A 15,300-nucleotide genomic window follows, 5' to 3' on the forward strand; every position below is an offset into this window, starting at 1 on the left:
ACCAAATTTCGAGACAATGTTTCGTTGTGGAACCTATTAAAGGCACCTCGCATTGAAGTCCGTGCCAAGTTTCGCGCGTCTGTAAATTTTAGCCAATCTTCGGGATTTCGCGTTCTTCTGAACTTCGCATGCTTTTTCCGTTGCCTCTGCAACAGAGTTCGGACCTGTTTTGTGTACCACGGGGGATCAGTTCCATCTCCTACCAATATATGAGGTATGAATCTCTCAATTGCTGTTGCTACTATATCTTTGAATTTGAGCCACATCTCGTCTACATTTGCATAGTCAGTTAGGAAGAAATGGAGATTGTCTCTTAGGAAGGCTTCTAGTGACACTTTATCCGTTTTTTTAATAAAATTATTTTGCGTTTGTTTCTGGTGGATTTGGAAGAAACGGTATTGAGCCTAGCTATAACGACCTTGTGACCACTAATCCCTGTATCAGTCATGATGCTCTCTATCAGCTTTGGATTGTTTGTGGCTAAGAGGTCAAGTGTGTTTTCCCAACCATTTACAATTCGCATGGGTTCGTGGACTAACTGCTCGAAATAATTTTCGGGGAAAGCATTTAGGACAATCTCGGAAGATGTTTTCTGCCTGCCACCGGTTTTGAACGTATTTTTGCCAATATATCGAGGGAAGGTTGAAGTCCCCACCAACTATATGAGTGGGGTATTTATTTGTTACGAGACTCAAATTTTCTCTGAACTGTTCCGCAACTATATCATCGGAGTCTGGGGGTCGGTAGAAGGAGCCAATTATTAACTTAGTTCGGCTGTTAAGTATAACCTCCACCCATACCAATTCGCACGGGGTATCTACTTCGACTTCACTACAAGATAAACCACTACTGACAGACACAAACACTCTACCTCCAATTCTGCCTAATCTACCTTTCCTGAACACCGTCTGAGACTTCGTAAAAATTTCTGCAGATTTCAGGCTTTAGCCAGCTTTCTGTACCTATAACGATTTCAGCTTCTGTGCTTTCTATTAGCGCTTGAAGCTCAGGGACTTTCCCAGCACAACTACAACAATTTACAACTACAATTCCGACTGTTCCTTGATCCAAGCACGTCCTGTATTTGCCATGCACCCTTTGAGATTGCAGCCCACCCCGTACTTTCCCGAGGCCTTCTAACCTAAAAAACCGCCCAGTCCACGCCACACAGCCTTCGCTACCCGTGTAGCCGCCAGCTGAGTGTAGTGAACTCCTGACCTATTCAGCGGAACCCGAAACCCCACCACCCTATGGCGCAAGTCAAGGAATCTGCAGCCAACACGGTCGCCGTCTGAGCCTCTGATTCAAACCCTCCACCCGGCTCTGCACCAAAGGTCCGCAGTTGGTTCTGTCAACGATGCTGCAGATGGTGAGCTCTGCCTTCATCTCGTAAGCAAGACCGGCAGCCTTCACCAAATCAGACAGCCGCTGGAATCCAGAGAGAATTTCCTCAGATCCAAAGCGACACACGTCATTAGTGCCGACATGTGCCACCATCTGCAGCTGGCTGCACCATGTGCTCTTCATGGCATCCGGAAGGACCCTTTCCACATCAGGAATGACTCCACCAGGAATGCACACGGAGTGCACACTGGATTTCTTCCCCTCTTTAGCCGCCATATCCCTAAGGGGTCCCATTACGCGCCTAACATTGGAGCTCCCAACTAGCAATAAGCCCACCCTCTGTGATTGCCCGGACCTTGAAGACATAGAATCATCCTCTGAAACAGGGCAGGCAGCTGCATCTGGCTCAGCCAGAGACAGTGCCTGAAATCTGTCAGACGCACCGGGGAGGCTTTCTGATCAGCCTCCGGGGACGTCTTTCGCTGCCTGCCACGCCTTGGAACGACCTCCCAATCAACCACAGGCGAGGGCTCAGCCCCACTGCGGGCAGCAACCGGGCAACCACAGCGGCAGACCGATCTGGGGATAGACGGGACGAGATTGACATCCCCGTGATACCCAAGTCCGGCTCCCCACAGTGGTGCCCATTGGCAACAGCCTCAAGCTGCGCGACCGAAGTCAGCGCCGCTTGCAGCTGTCAGTGAAGGGATGTCAACTCAGCCCTCATCCGAACACAGCAATCACAGTCCCTGTCCATTCTAATCGATGTTGAACAACAGTTACTGAAACTCGAGTCAGTGCCTAGATAACGCAAGGGAAACACGCAAAGAATGTATTAACTAACCTGTACAAATGCCTAACGACTGCGCTACAATCTGCCTTAATTTACGATTACAGTAACTAAAACTCGAAATTACACCTCCTATACGAAACTCACACTCAATTTAAGTAAGAATCTACGAAGTAATCACTAAAGCGCGATGCTACAACTCTCAAATACTATAATACGCCCGAAATTTATGAATTAAACGATGCAAGTACCCAAAAACACGCAAATAAATTAAGAATTAAACTATGTAACAAATAAGTAAGCTAGAGGTATACAACTTGCTGCTGCAGCTGCTTATCCAACGGCGGCAGGGAGCACACTGGATGCTTCTATCCAGGTCGCTGGTCTCGCCGCTTCTGTTGAAAGGGTACAGTACCGCCCGACATTGAAAATAGGTACAACATTCTTCGTTATTCTTGTCAGAACAACATATTTTTTGTAATAATAACTCAATTTCACTTAATACACCGAAGCCGGATACCAGTGTAGGAAAGAATTATAATTTATTTATTTAATTGATCACATGTGCACTCCCACAAAATAAATCCCTACATCCAGTTTGGTGAGATCTGTGAAATGAATGAATGTATGGTCGTCTGCTAACCACAGAGAATGAATGTGCAATATATGATCATCTTTGAGACGGTCCTTTGGTCACCTTTGGTGGAACCAAAGATATGAAATTTACCTGAGCTTTGAGCGCCTGAAATGTGGCTGGCCAATACAGTAGCAAGGTGCTCCCCCACCTCGACGGAGGTGCGAGGTGACCTGAAGAACGGCCATGTTTCAGTACTCTGGCGCTGAATCTTGTGTTGGTAAGATCTGTCTTAGGTGTGCTCCGTAAAGACAAAAGAGTGGAGAGATGGTATGCATGCGAAATACTTAAGAGTAGTTTGGAATAATTATTTCTCTATTTCAGGAACTTTTGTGGGGAGAATTAAATGACAGGCAGGTCGTAGCAGATCTTAGTAATCTACGGAAGTGACCAACAGTCACAATGAAACCACATGCAGCACTAAGTTGAAATACTTCCGAGTGCTAAAGTTAAGCTGAATTACTGGTGTGTGTATTATAAGTTGGAAATATTTAAGAAATGGTGTGGTGAGTACTGTGTGAGTCTCAATCTGTGTATGAGACAGCGGATAAAGAGAAGTACTCGTCCATGGTATCAGCTGAGGACTCGCGTGTGTGACGATTATGTTCTTAATATTACTTTGCGTGTTACGTTTCCGTGTGACGGCAGAATCAAACTCTAATACTCTGAGAGAGAAGCAAGGTGAGTCAGCCGTCTATCCAGAAACGCCACTTGGCTTGCATTGCACAGGAAGACGTGCATATATCCTCCAGAGTTCGTGGTAGGAAACAAAAGTTACGAAGTGGGGCAGTGTCGTGTGAAACTGGGATGAATACTAATTGAAGTGGGAAAGCTGAAAGTGATGTGATTCTAATGTTGTGACTATTGTTTGTGTTGCATTCTATGTTGCCAGTGTGATGTATTTCATGTAATTTAAGTATGTGTGGTTTGCATGGGAGAGTAGCAAGATAGGTTCAGAGGCAGTGGGCTATGCAGTTCCTTTTTGTACCGCTCGGTCTGGAGTAAATTTTCGTGATGATGGGTGTGAGAGTCGAAGTGTGAGATATAGCAATAGATCCACCATCCTATCCATAAATTGCACTGTAGCGTTAGATAATTACGAGACCATAAGATAGAGAATTACCAATGTAAAGCCATACCCACTGGGCGGAGTTTCTCACGTGTAATTATTGTATAAAATGTAATAATAGAATAATAGAATTTATCGGAATAAAAAACATGGTGAAAGGAAAAAGATTCGTGGCCTTGTTCTTCGAATAGCGTGTAGTCATGATATCCAGAATTTATAATGTGTGCGCCATTCATATTCAGTGCGATGGCCACGTGTTGATCAAAGCCGTTGAGTAAGAGAGAAAATGTGGTATTGCCAGTGTGTAGTGAACAATCAGAGTTGTGTAAATTACTAATAGTCAGAAGTGCGTTATCTGTTTCCGTTGCGTAATATTCAAACAGGAGAATAATTAGAAGATTAATTGTGGGTACTAGAGCTCATAATCAGTCATTGATATTACTCGATAGGTGAGAATAAATCCACTCGCTTGGCAGACCACTCATCTTGCAGGCCTGACTGCTTGGTGCCACAGTATGAGCAAGGCACGTGGGTGCCTCTCACTGTAGAACTGGGCCCCGAACAATCGGGAGCGGCGCTTATGTTCTCTTCGCCTACAGGCCGCTGCTGTCGCGTTGTCGTCCTGGAGAGGCGTCGGTCAGCGTGCTATTGGCTGGCGTACTAGCGTATTCTTCACAGGCTTTTCCGCTCTGTAGTTCCTGAGTGGCACGCCAGCGCTTGACTTTACACCGTAATATTCCTCCCTCCCCCCCCCTCCCCCCAAAAGCGATGGACCGTTGTCGTGTAGGGAGCATGACAAAGGCGGTAGAGGTAGGAGTGTGGATGCTCTGAAGGACTGGAAGCTGTTTCTGCAGAGGACGTAAGGCTTCCAGTCGCACCGCGCCATCCGGCCTTCGAGCTCGAGAACGGCGAGAAGGGTACGGGTCCACCTCCTGAGGCTCATAGCAAGATGTGGAAGGCGTCGGCTGCTGCAGCGTGGAAGGGTCCAGCTCCGTCGGTAGGACGAGAAGGCTCCGTCTCCATGGGGTCGTCCCGCGGTGTCGTGATGTCACCCTTTAGCGGCTGTTGTGGCAGAGGTGTCCTCAGGACCCGTGAATCTGAGAGAAGGGAAATTGAAAGATTACCGTGCACATGACAATGGCGAATTTGGCTGTGATGTAGGCAATCCAATTCGTCTGGGCCTGGAATGAGATACATGCATGCACCAAGTCGACGGAAGATCTGCCCTCGCGCCCACCATCTGCCTCCGCTAAAAGCCCTGTAAAACACGAAGCGATACTTGCGGCCTTCCTTCGACGCCGGATGTTGAGTAGGGTGGAGCAGGTGGAGCAATGTCCGATGGCGGCAGCCGTGAAGCGATTCCGCTGCCGATGGTCCACCTCGTGGATGCGAACGCTAGGAAGCGAGAGACAGTAGCAACGCTTGATCCCTGGTGTGTGCGGTGTGAAGTTTGGCCACCTGCTGGTTCAATGTTCTGACAAAACGTTCCGCTTCGTCGTTTGACTGTGGATGGGACTGTGCACTAGTTAGATGCTGTATGCCATTGCGTTCACAGAATGTTTGAAATTCATATGACGTGAACTGAGGACCGTTCTCTAGGCAAACAAACCTTCGAGGCAAAAAATAGAGGACAGCACCCGAATTGGATTACGTGACGTTTATATAAGAATATACAGCCTACAGTTGCGGGTTAACTTTATCGTTTACCTAGGTTTCAACGTTAGTAATAACGTCTTCTTCAGAACGGGCTTAAAGTGAATTTGCTACAGCTTGTTTAATAGAAGTCATAAAACCTTATGGTTATGCATCAAGTTTTATAAAGTTGACTTAGGACATGGCTTGTTTTAGGCAAATATTTAAATAATATTTTATGTTATGAAGAAGACGTTATTACTAATGTTGAAACCTAGGTAAACGATAAAGTCAACCTGCAACTGTAGGCTGTATATTCTTATATAAACAATATCAGTTGCTGTCGCTGCATAAAAATGTTAAAAATTATGAACTACGTGACGCTGTCGACTTCACTGGCACAGCAAAAGGAAACCACACTCAATCAACGACTGTTCCAAAAAGGTCCCGCTATGTGCACACGTTGCCACTGTGATTGCGACTTAGGTCAAGCATAGAATTTTTGTGGCGTAGTGGACCGATTTTCCTCACATGCGTGACACTGTGGCGTCATTTATTCTATTTCTGTGTCCATACGCTGCCAAGTACAGTGTCGATGTGCTAACTGTTTCGCACGAACAATCCCCCAATGTCCTCGGTGAAGTAACTGCAACACATCTTTTTGAAAAGCTTTAGGGATCAACACATGTGACTGGTCACTCTCATTTTGAACAAGAATCACACCATTCTGTAAAGTGAGGCTTTCCCGCGCTGCGAAGTATCGGCCCACGACAGAGCTCTTTATGCTACACAATGAGCGAGGCCAAGATATGCGAATGTATTTTGGCAAAATGTTCAAATCTGAATGAGCTTCCGTGGCCTCTGCAGTTTTTCCTATAGTTCAGAGGAAAGGAGTAAAGCAATTCAGGATCATGCAGTTCGATGTGACAACAAGATGCAGCAGAAGCCTCAAAGTCTGTATCAGGGCCAATCAGAAGACATAAAAGTGCGTCCGCATTACGATGTTAAGCTGTCGGACGATACACAATCCCATCCTCTTCGGCACTGTTGTATCCTGCCTATTCATCTCATATGGGGAGTCTAGGAAAACTATTTCTCGGATCACTAGACAACAGTTCAAGCAAATCGTACTAAAGTATTTTATTATGAAATGAATAAATAACAATACTTAACTTTGAGAAATACATACATGTGTCACAAGCAAAAGGTGACGTGCAATGTAATCAATGTCTTTCCGTACCATGAATCCAATGCAAGTGAAGTAAATCCAGGACGCTTGTCTCGACACTTCTGTAGAACTGCCAGAACTGGACAGTGACCAGTCGGGAGCGGCACTTATGTTCTCTTCGTCTAGAGGCCGCTGCCGCTGCGTTGTCGCTCTGGAGAGGGGTCAGTCAGCGTGCTATTGGCTGACGTATTCTTCACAGCCTTCTCCGCTCTATCATTCCTGAATGGCGCGCTGGTGCCGTAACAAATAGAGCGGAGGAAAAACGACTGTGTATATGCTTCCATATGGGCCATAATTTCTCGTACCTTATATTCGTGCTCCTAGGGCGAATTGTATGTTGGCGGCAGTAGAATCGTTCTGCAGTCAGTTTCAAACACCGGTTCTCTAAATTTTCTCAAAAGTGCTCCTCAAAAAGAAGGTCGCCTTCTCCTCTGTGATACCCATTTGAGTTTCTGAAGCACCTCCATAATACCTGCATGTTGTTCGAAGCTATCGGAAACAAATCTAGCAGCCTGCCTCTGAATTGCTTCAATCTCATCCTGTAATCTGACCTCATGTGGATCCCAAACACTCCAACAGTACTCAACAATGGATCACACTAGTGTCTTATATGCTATCTCCTTTACTGATGAACGACACTTTCGTAAAATTCTCCCAATAAAAAGAAGTCGACCATTTCCTTCCCTACTACAACCCTTAGATGCTCATTCCATTTTATATTGGTTTGCATCATTATGCCTGGATATTTAATAGACCTGACTCAGTCAGGCAGCACACTACTAATGCTGTATTCGAATATTAAGAGTTTGTTTTTCCTTAGGTTAGTCCTCACTCTGTCGGCCATATAATTTATGTATACTGGAAATAACAGCGTTATATAGAAAATAACTTCCCTGGGGCACTCCTAATGATACCTAACCTCTGACGAACACTCGCTGCCGAGGACAATATACTGAATTCTGTCACTTAAGTAGTACTCTAGCCACTCACATACCTGGGAACCTCTTCCGTATGCTTGTAACTTCGTTAACAGTCGGAATAGTCATTCACAGACCCTCTAGGTTTTTCAGTAATGCATGGAGCTTAAAGTAACAGGGCCAAATGTATTTCTGTGTGAGAATGGGCTCCCCATTGATAACTTTAAAAGTATTGTGTGCGAGACGACCTCCACGACCTAATCTTTATGCAAGAAGGTGCTCCGTCTAATTACGAACTTCCCATCTGTCTGTAGCTCTACCTCCTTCATCGAGGACCATGGCCCCACTGCCATAACTCTCTGCAATGACCAGAAAGATATAAAGGATGAAAGTAAACAAGGGAAGTCGCTACTGAGTGATATCCCGTCATGGTCTTTCCAACATTCTGCATGGTGTCTGTTTGTTCTAAGTCATGTCTCCCTACCACTTTTGCGCAACGACACTCTGAGCGTGTTTTTTAGGGAATTGACTAGTTTGAACCTGGGACCTGTTGCTGGTAAGGAGACGCCAGACCACACATGACGTGTAGAGTTCTGAAGAGTTCAGTGAGACTAGCGATGATATAATCAAATACTTACTGATTTCAGCGTCAGCTCCACTGCACTCCCTGTAAAAGAATCTTAATACTAACTAAATTTAGGGGAAGGGGTTCAAGGCTTTCCTATTTTTAGTTAGCTGGTAAAATAACGTCGAGAAAGTAGTTAAGTTTACCATTGGAATTTTTATTCTACTCACAAAACATTGTTTATAAATTGCACTATTGATAAAAGGAAATATTTTAATACAGAATGATAAAAACCAACTGCGTTCAACAAAAATGTGAACGAATATTCCCTGAATGGGTTTACAAGTTCTACAATGGATCGAAGGATGACCTATGCCATATCACATCTATAATCTAGGTTTAAGTTAAGCTTCATAAAGGAGAAAACTATCAAAATAGTCTACAGTGACCCTCAACTATCTTTAATTACTTATTTAACTAGTCGTAAAGGGGGTTGATGTGGCTTCTCAATACTTATATAACAGAAAAATCATCGCATTTCAGATTTTAACTTCTCGTAGCAAATGTGAATACCATGAGCTTTAATTGACGATCGACACTAGTATTACGCGAAAAGGGGATGTAACAGATGAGACTTCTGCAGTTCTGAGTTAAGCCTTATGCGCTTATGCGGCGTCGTGTGCGTTCATTACCTTGTTGTTGGTTAGGCAGCGTCAGGGGGCAGCGGGCGGCTCAGCTCCACACATCTCGCCGTCTCGTAAGCAATTCTCTCTAACTTCTCCGTACTACAATTTACCGAGGTTGGTTTAAGAAAAATTATCTGGCTGTGTTTTCAGCTGACCAATCAGTGTCTCAATGTTAACCTTAAGCTCCACCCACATAAATTCTGTCTATCCAATGAGAAACGTTATACTTTTCATGGTGGGGCAATGTTTTTAATGTTTGGTACGTAACAGAGATGTGTATAGTCTCACGCTAAAACTTGCAGCTGGTGTGGCCCTTTTAGTGTTATCGTAAGATCTATACCGTTCTTCTGAAGGGCTCTATCTTTTAACATGGGCTGGGGGGTGGTCTTGGCGGTCGACTGGCGACGTGGGTGTCCGTCCCTTATCGTAGGGCCTCCTAGCCTACATGACTCTGCTCTCGGCTTCTGTTCTCGTTTCTCCCCTCGGAACTGCGTCTGTTTCACAATGGGAAGGTATGACATGCATTTAGGCGTTCTTGTGTTAGTCTGTGGTATTCCATTTACTCACTCGTTGATCGTATACTTTGGTTAATTTAATGTCAGGATTTATTCGGAACTATGTGACACACTGTCGCATTTGCTATCATGTCAGGGTTTTCATGGAAGGTGTTGGATTTGCCTGACACCTTCTATCTTTATAGCAGATCTGATGGAAACAAAACGATCTTTCGCGAAAATCATCTATGGAAACAGTGAAAAATCGAAATTTAAGTGTTCAGAAGGAGATTTAAAGGTCGAACCATGCTCTGGACGTCGATCATACATACAAGGTGAGCATAAAATCTTTCCCTGATTACAAAAATGTATATCTAAGGAACTATGCTAGGTAGAACACTACGGTGCTGTGCTACCTGCATACACGGCGCAGTTTGTTTCTGGCTGCCTCTGCTGCTCTTACCCCTCTGCTGAACTCGAACAGAATAATATGTCGGTTTTTCCACTTGGCACTCCATTTTCTAGCGTCTACAACTCCATTCACTATTGCCAAATGACAAAATGACGATATGTAAACTTAAATAGCAACAGTGAATTACAACTAAAAATGACAATAGATAAATAACCCGTAGCAATCGGAATATCAACAAGCAAAACGAAAGCACTACGAACTTACGCATCAACCTATACTTTCCAGGAAGATTTCTTTACACAGTTTTCTAGTTTTCAGGAAGTATTTTAGCAGCAGAAAAATTTTCAGCAAATTATCTAACAGTTTTCAAGAGGAGTTTTATTTCCAGTAAGATTTTTACGTCCATGAAAGTGTGAGATTTCAATAACACATTTGGGTTTCTGCAGGATTTCTAGGTCGATGAAAGTATTTTTTTAATTGTTTCAAACAAGTTTAATCTTCTTCAGAATGTGTTACTTCATTACTGGTGCTACAGAATAAAAAAATTTCACGAGAAGAGGGTCGTTTCACAAAAGTACTATCGTCAGCAAAGACGATGTACAGTGAATGTAACGTGGAAGGGGAAAAAAATACCAAAAAAGAAAACTTAAACATAAAAATGAAAATAAACAAAAAATAGCTTACACCATTAACGCAAGGTTTTACAACGAACCTGTCGCTGGGGCAAGCAAACAACGTCCGCTGGGAGAAAAGTTGATGTTCACTAGAAGACATATTCGCAGCACTTTAGATAATTTCCCTGAAACGTTTTATTCGTTTAACTACACTGCCTAACAACAAGAGGGAATGAGGAAATGAAATGAAACGTCACGAGTCTGAGAAGGTATGTGACGTTATTTCACTGATTACAAAATCGAATCACATTTACGAAGAACTTGGCACAATGAGCCCTTTCATCACCAAGACGTTCCAGCCCTCTGGTGCGGATACATGACTTCGGTTGGGGATGACTTCTGTTATATTGCTAGAGAAGGCCGAAATGCACGCTATAAGCTCACGCAGGATGGCGTGAGGTCTGAAACAGGATACGTAATGAATGCTATAAAGAAAAGTACGTAGCTGCTGGAATACTTAACTTTAATCAATCATTTGTATACATCGTTCTTGATGAGACATGCTTCATACGATAACTATCAATTGCTATGGCGCCTTGCTAGGTCGTAGCCATTGACTTAGCTGAAGGCTATTCTATCTTCTCTGCAAATAAACGAGGCTTCGTCAGTGTTGCATCGCTAGCTAAGTCGTCCGTACAACTGGGGCGAGTGCTAGTAAGTCTCTCTAGACCTGCCGTGTGGTGGCGCTCGGTCTGCGATCACTGACAGTGGCGACACGCGGGTCCGACGTATACTACCGGACCGCGGCCGATTTAAATGCTACCACCTAGCAAGTGTGGTGTCTGGCTGTGACACCACAACTTCATCAAGCCGTTGTTTAAGTGCGGGAATGTACGCTTTCGGAACTCTAGCACTAGATCATATCATCACGCAGAATGCCTCTCTTGCAGCGACTGCCATCCGAGTCGGCTGATCATCCCTCTGGCGCTTTCACGCTTGCTAAACGAACCTGTAACGACACGTACTGTTCTTTGGATCTTCTCTATTTCCTATATAGCCGCGCGGGGTAGCCGCGCGGTCTGAGGGCGCCTTGTTACGGTTCGCGCGGCTCCCCGTCGGAGGTTCGAGTCCTCCCTCGGACATGGGTGTGGGTGTTGTCCTTAGCGTAAGTTATTTTACGTTACAGTAAGTAGTAAGCCTAGGGACCGATGACCTCAGCAGTCAGGTCCCATAGGACCTTACCACAAATTTCCAAAACTTTCCTGTATGTCCTATCTGGCAGGATACCCTATGTGATCTAAAGTATCCGGACACCTGGCTGAAAATGACTTAAAGTTCGTGGCGCCCTCCATCGGTAATGCTGGAATTCAATATGGTGTTGGCCCACCCTAAGCCTTGATGACAGTTTCCATTCTAACAGGCATTGGTTCGATCAGGTGCTGGAAGGTTCCTTGTGGAATGGCAGCCCATTCTTCACGGAGTGCTGCACTGAGGAGAGGTATCGATGTCGGTTGGTGAGGCCTGGCAAGAAGTTGGCGTTCCAAAACATCCCAAATGCGTTCTATAGGGTTCGGGTCAGGACTCGGTGCAGGCCAGTCCATTACAGGGATGCTGTTGTCGTGTAACCACTCCGCCACAGGCTGTGCATTATGAACAGGTGCTGGATCGTTTTGACAGATGCAATCTCCATCCCCGAATTGCTCTTCAACAGTGGGAAGCAGGAAGGTGCTTAAAACATCAATGTAGGCCTGTGCTGTGATAGTGCTACGCAAAACAACAAGGGGTGCAAGCCCCCTCCATGAAAAAGACGACCATAACATTACAGCCTCCAACATTTGCTGTTGGCACTAAGCACGCTGGCAGATGACGTTCACCGGGCATTCGCCATACGCAGACCCTGCCATCGTATCGCCACATTGTGTACCGTGATTCCTCACTCCACACAGCGTTTTTCCACTGTTCGATCGTCCAATGTTTACGCTCCTTACACGAAGCTAGGCGTCTCTTGGCATCTACCGACGTGATGTGTGACTTATGAGCAGCCGCTCCACCATGAAATCCAAGTTTTCTCACCTCCCGCCTAACTGTCATAGTACTTGCAGTGGATCCTGATGCAGTTTGGAATTCCTGTGCGATGGTGTGGATAGATGTCTGCCTATTACACATTACGACCCTCTTCAACTTTCGGCGGTCTCTGTCTGTCAACAGACGAGGTCGTCCCATACGTTTTTGTGCTGTACGTGTCCCTTCACGTTTCCACTTCACTATAACATCGGAAACAGTGGACCTAGGGATGTGTAGGAGTGTGGAAATCTCGCGTACAGACGTATGACACAAGTGACACCCATTCATCTGACTACGTTCGAAGTCCGTGAGTTCCACGGAGCGCCCCATCCTACTTTCTCACGGTGTCTAATGACTACTGAGGTCGCTGATACGGAGAACCTGGCAGTAACTGGCAGCAGAATGATCCTAATATGAAAAACGTATGTCTTGGGCGGTGTCCGGATACTTTTGATCACATTATATACCTCTTCAGTTTTGTGCATCTGTTCGACGACCGTTCCTGAAAACGGTAATGTCCTTTGCTTTTTTTTTCAAACTTTAGAAACGGTTTGCCCCTCCAGAGACCTTCGGCACACTGCTGCTAAAAGAGGGGCAAGTTACCTCGCATACTCTGCGTAGAATCGAGTGTCGGCGAAGTTCTGGCTGTAAAGAAGCACTATCACATGCGCTTATTCAGAGAAGCTGTAGAAATACAAAAACACGCGAATAGTTTCAACAAGAAAGAGGAAAGCCTTAAGGTCAACGGATCATGGCTTCCCGTACTGCAGCGAACGACCGTCGCAGGTAGCAAGAGGAGAACCGCACCGGAAATGACCGCGGAGAAGCCCTCGGACGTTGGCGCGCCAGGTACATATAGTCTGCGGCCGCGAGCTCGGCTCCAGTTCACCACCGGCAATGGATGGTGAAGCTTTGGCAATGCCAGCCACTCGTGCTGGGGAAACATCAGTAAAATCATTAGATGAACGTCGGCCGAAGAACCCGAAACAGAAGTCAATAGGCAGTTTGTCAGTCTCTGTTTTGCTTTATGTTTTGGACATTAATGTACAACACTGCTCTGCTCTTCATTGCCAAATATAAGGTTTAAAGTTTTTTTTCAGTAATTAACCAGTACATCTCAATTTGAAGCTGGTGCGCTAACGAGATATTATTTTTTAAACAGGCTATTATTATGTCCTGATTTTGTAATGCTGTTCTTATGCCGATAAATATTAAATAACAAAGACAATAGCCTGTATTTATTACTTTATATCTCTGTCCGGTCTAGAAAATGCAGTAAGAGTCTAGGGTATGTACAGAGTTATAATTACTGAACTATACGAAATAAATTTGTCATAAGTTTTGAACGGTTTGCGTTAGGACGTTCAAAGTGCACGGATGGGAATTAGTATGAGCATCTTTGGTTTGTTTTAGCGACGAAGCCCACTTTCATTTGGATGGCTTCGTCAATAAAGGAAACTGGCGTATTTGGCGGACCGAGAATCCGCATTTCGCGATCAAGAAGTCTCTTCACCCTCCACAGATGACTGTGTGGTGTGCAATATCCAGCCACAGAATAATCGGTGCGATATTCCTTGATGACACGGTGACTACCGAACGGTACGTAGCGGTTTTGGAAGATGATTTCATCCTCATTATCCAAAGTGACCCTGATCTCGACAATTTTGCTTAATGAACGCTCCACCATTTCGCTGTATTGTTGTTCATTTAATTACAACCCAGGTTTCGGCCTTTTAAGCCAATTTTCAAGTGACTGAGTTTATGTCATTAATATATATTGCCGGACATCAAGCTCAACACTGGCCGTAAATTAAGTAAAATGTTCGCACCCAACGAAATGCTTTTTCATTGGCATTTCATAGGGAGTGAACATTTTACTTAATTTACGGCCAGTGTTGAGCTCGATGTCCGGCAATATACACTCCAGGAAATTGAAATAAGAACACCGTGAATTCATTGTCCCAGGAAGGGGAAACTTTATTGACACATTCCTGGGGTCAGATACATCACATGATCACACTGACAGAACCACAGGCACATAGACACAGGCAACAGAGCATGCACAATGTCGGCACTAGTACAGTGTATATCCACCTTTCGCAGCAATGCAGGCTGTTATTCTCCCGTGGAGACGATCGTAGAGATGCTGGATGTAGTCCTGTGGAACGGCTTGCCATGCCATTTCCACCTGGCGCCTCAGTTGGACCAGCGTTCGTGCTGGACGTGCAGACCGCGTGAGACGACGCTTCATCCAGTCCCAAACATGCTCAATGGGGGACAGATCCGGAGATCTTGCTGGCCAGGGTAGTTGACTTACACCTTCTAGAGCACGTTGGGTGGCACGGGATACATGCGGACATGCATTGTCCTGTTGGAACAGCAAGTTCCCTTGCCGGTCTAGGAATGGTAGAACGATGGATTCGATAACGGTTTGGATGTACCGTGCACTATTCAGTGTCCCCTCGACGATCACCAGTGGCGTACGGCCAGTGTAGGAGATCGCTCCCCACACCATGATGCCGGGTGTTGGCCCTGTGTGCCTCGGTCGTATGCAGTCCTGATTGTGGCGCTCACCTGCACGGCGCCAAACACGCATACGACCATCATTGGCACCAAGGCAGAAGCGACTCTCATCGCTGAAGACGACACGTCTCCATTTGTCCCTCCATTCACGCCTGTCGCGACACCACTGGAGGCGGGCTGCACGATGTTGGGGCGTGAGCGGAAGACGGCCTAACGGTGTGCGGGACCGTAGCCCAGCTTCATGGAGACGGTTGCGAATGGTCCTCGCCGATACCCCAGGAGTAACAGTGTCCCTAATTTGCTGGGAAGTGACGGTGCGGTCCCCTAC

The sequence above is a fragment of the Schistocerca piceifrons genome, chromosome 9 (genome assembly GCF_021461385.2).
Source record: "Schistocerca piceifrons isolate TAMUIC-IGC-003096 chromosome 9, iqSchPice1.1, whole genome shotgun sequence".
NCBI lineage: Eukaryota > Metazoa > Arthropoda > Insecta > Orthoptera > Acrididae > Schistocerca > Schistocerca piceifrons.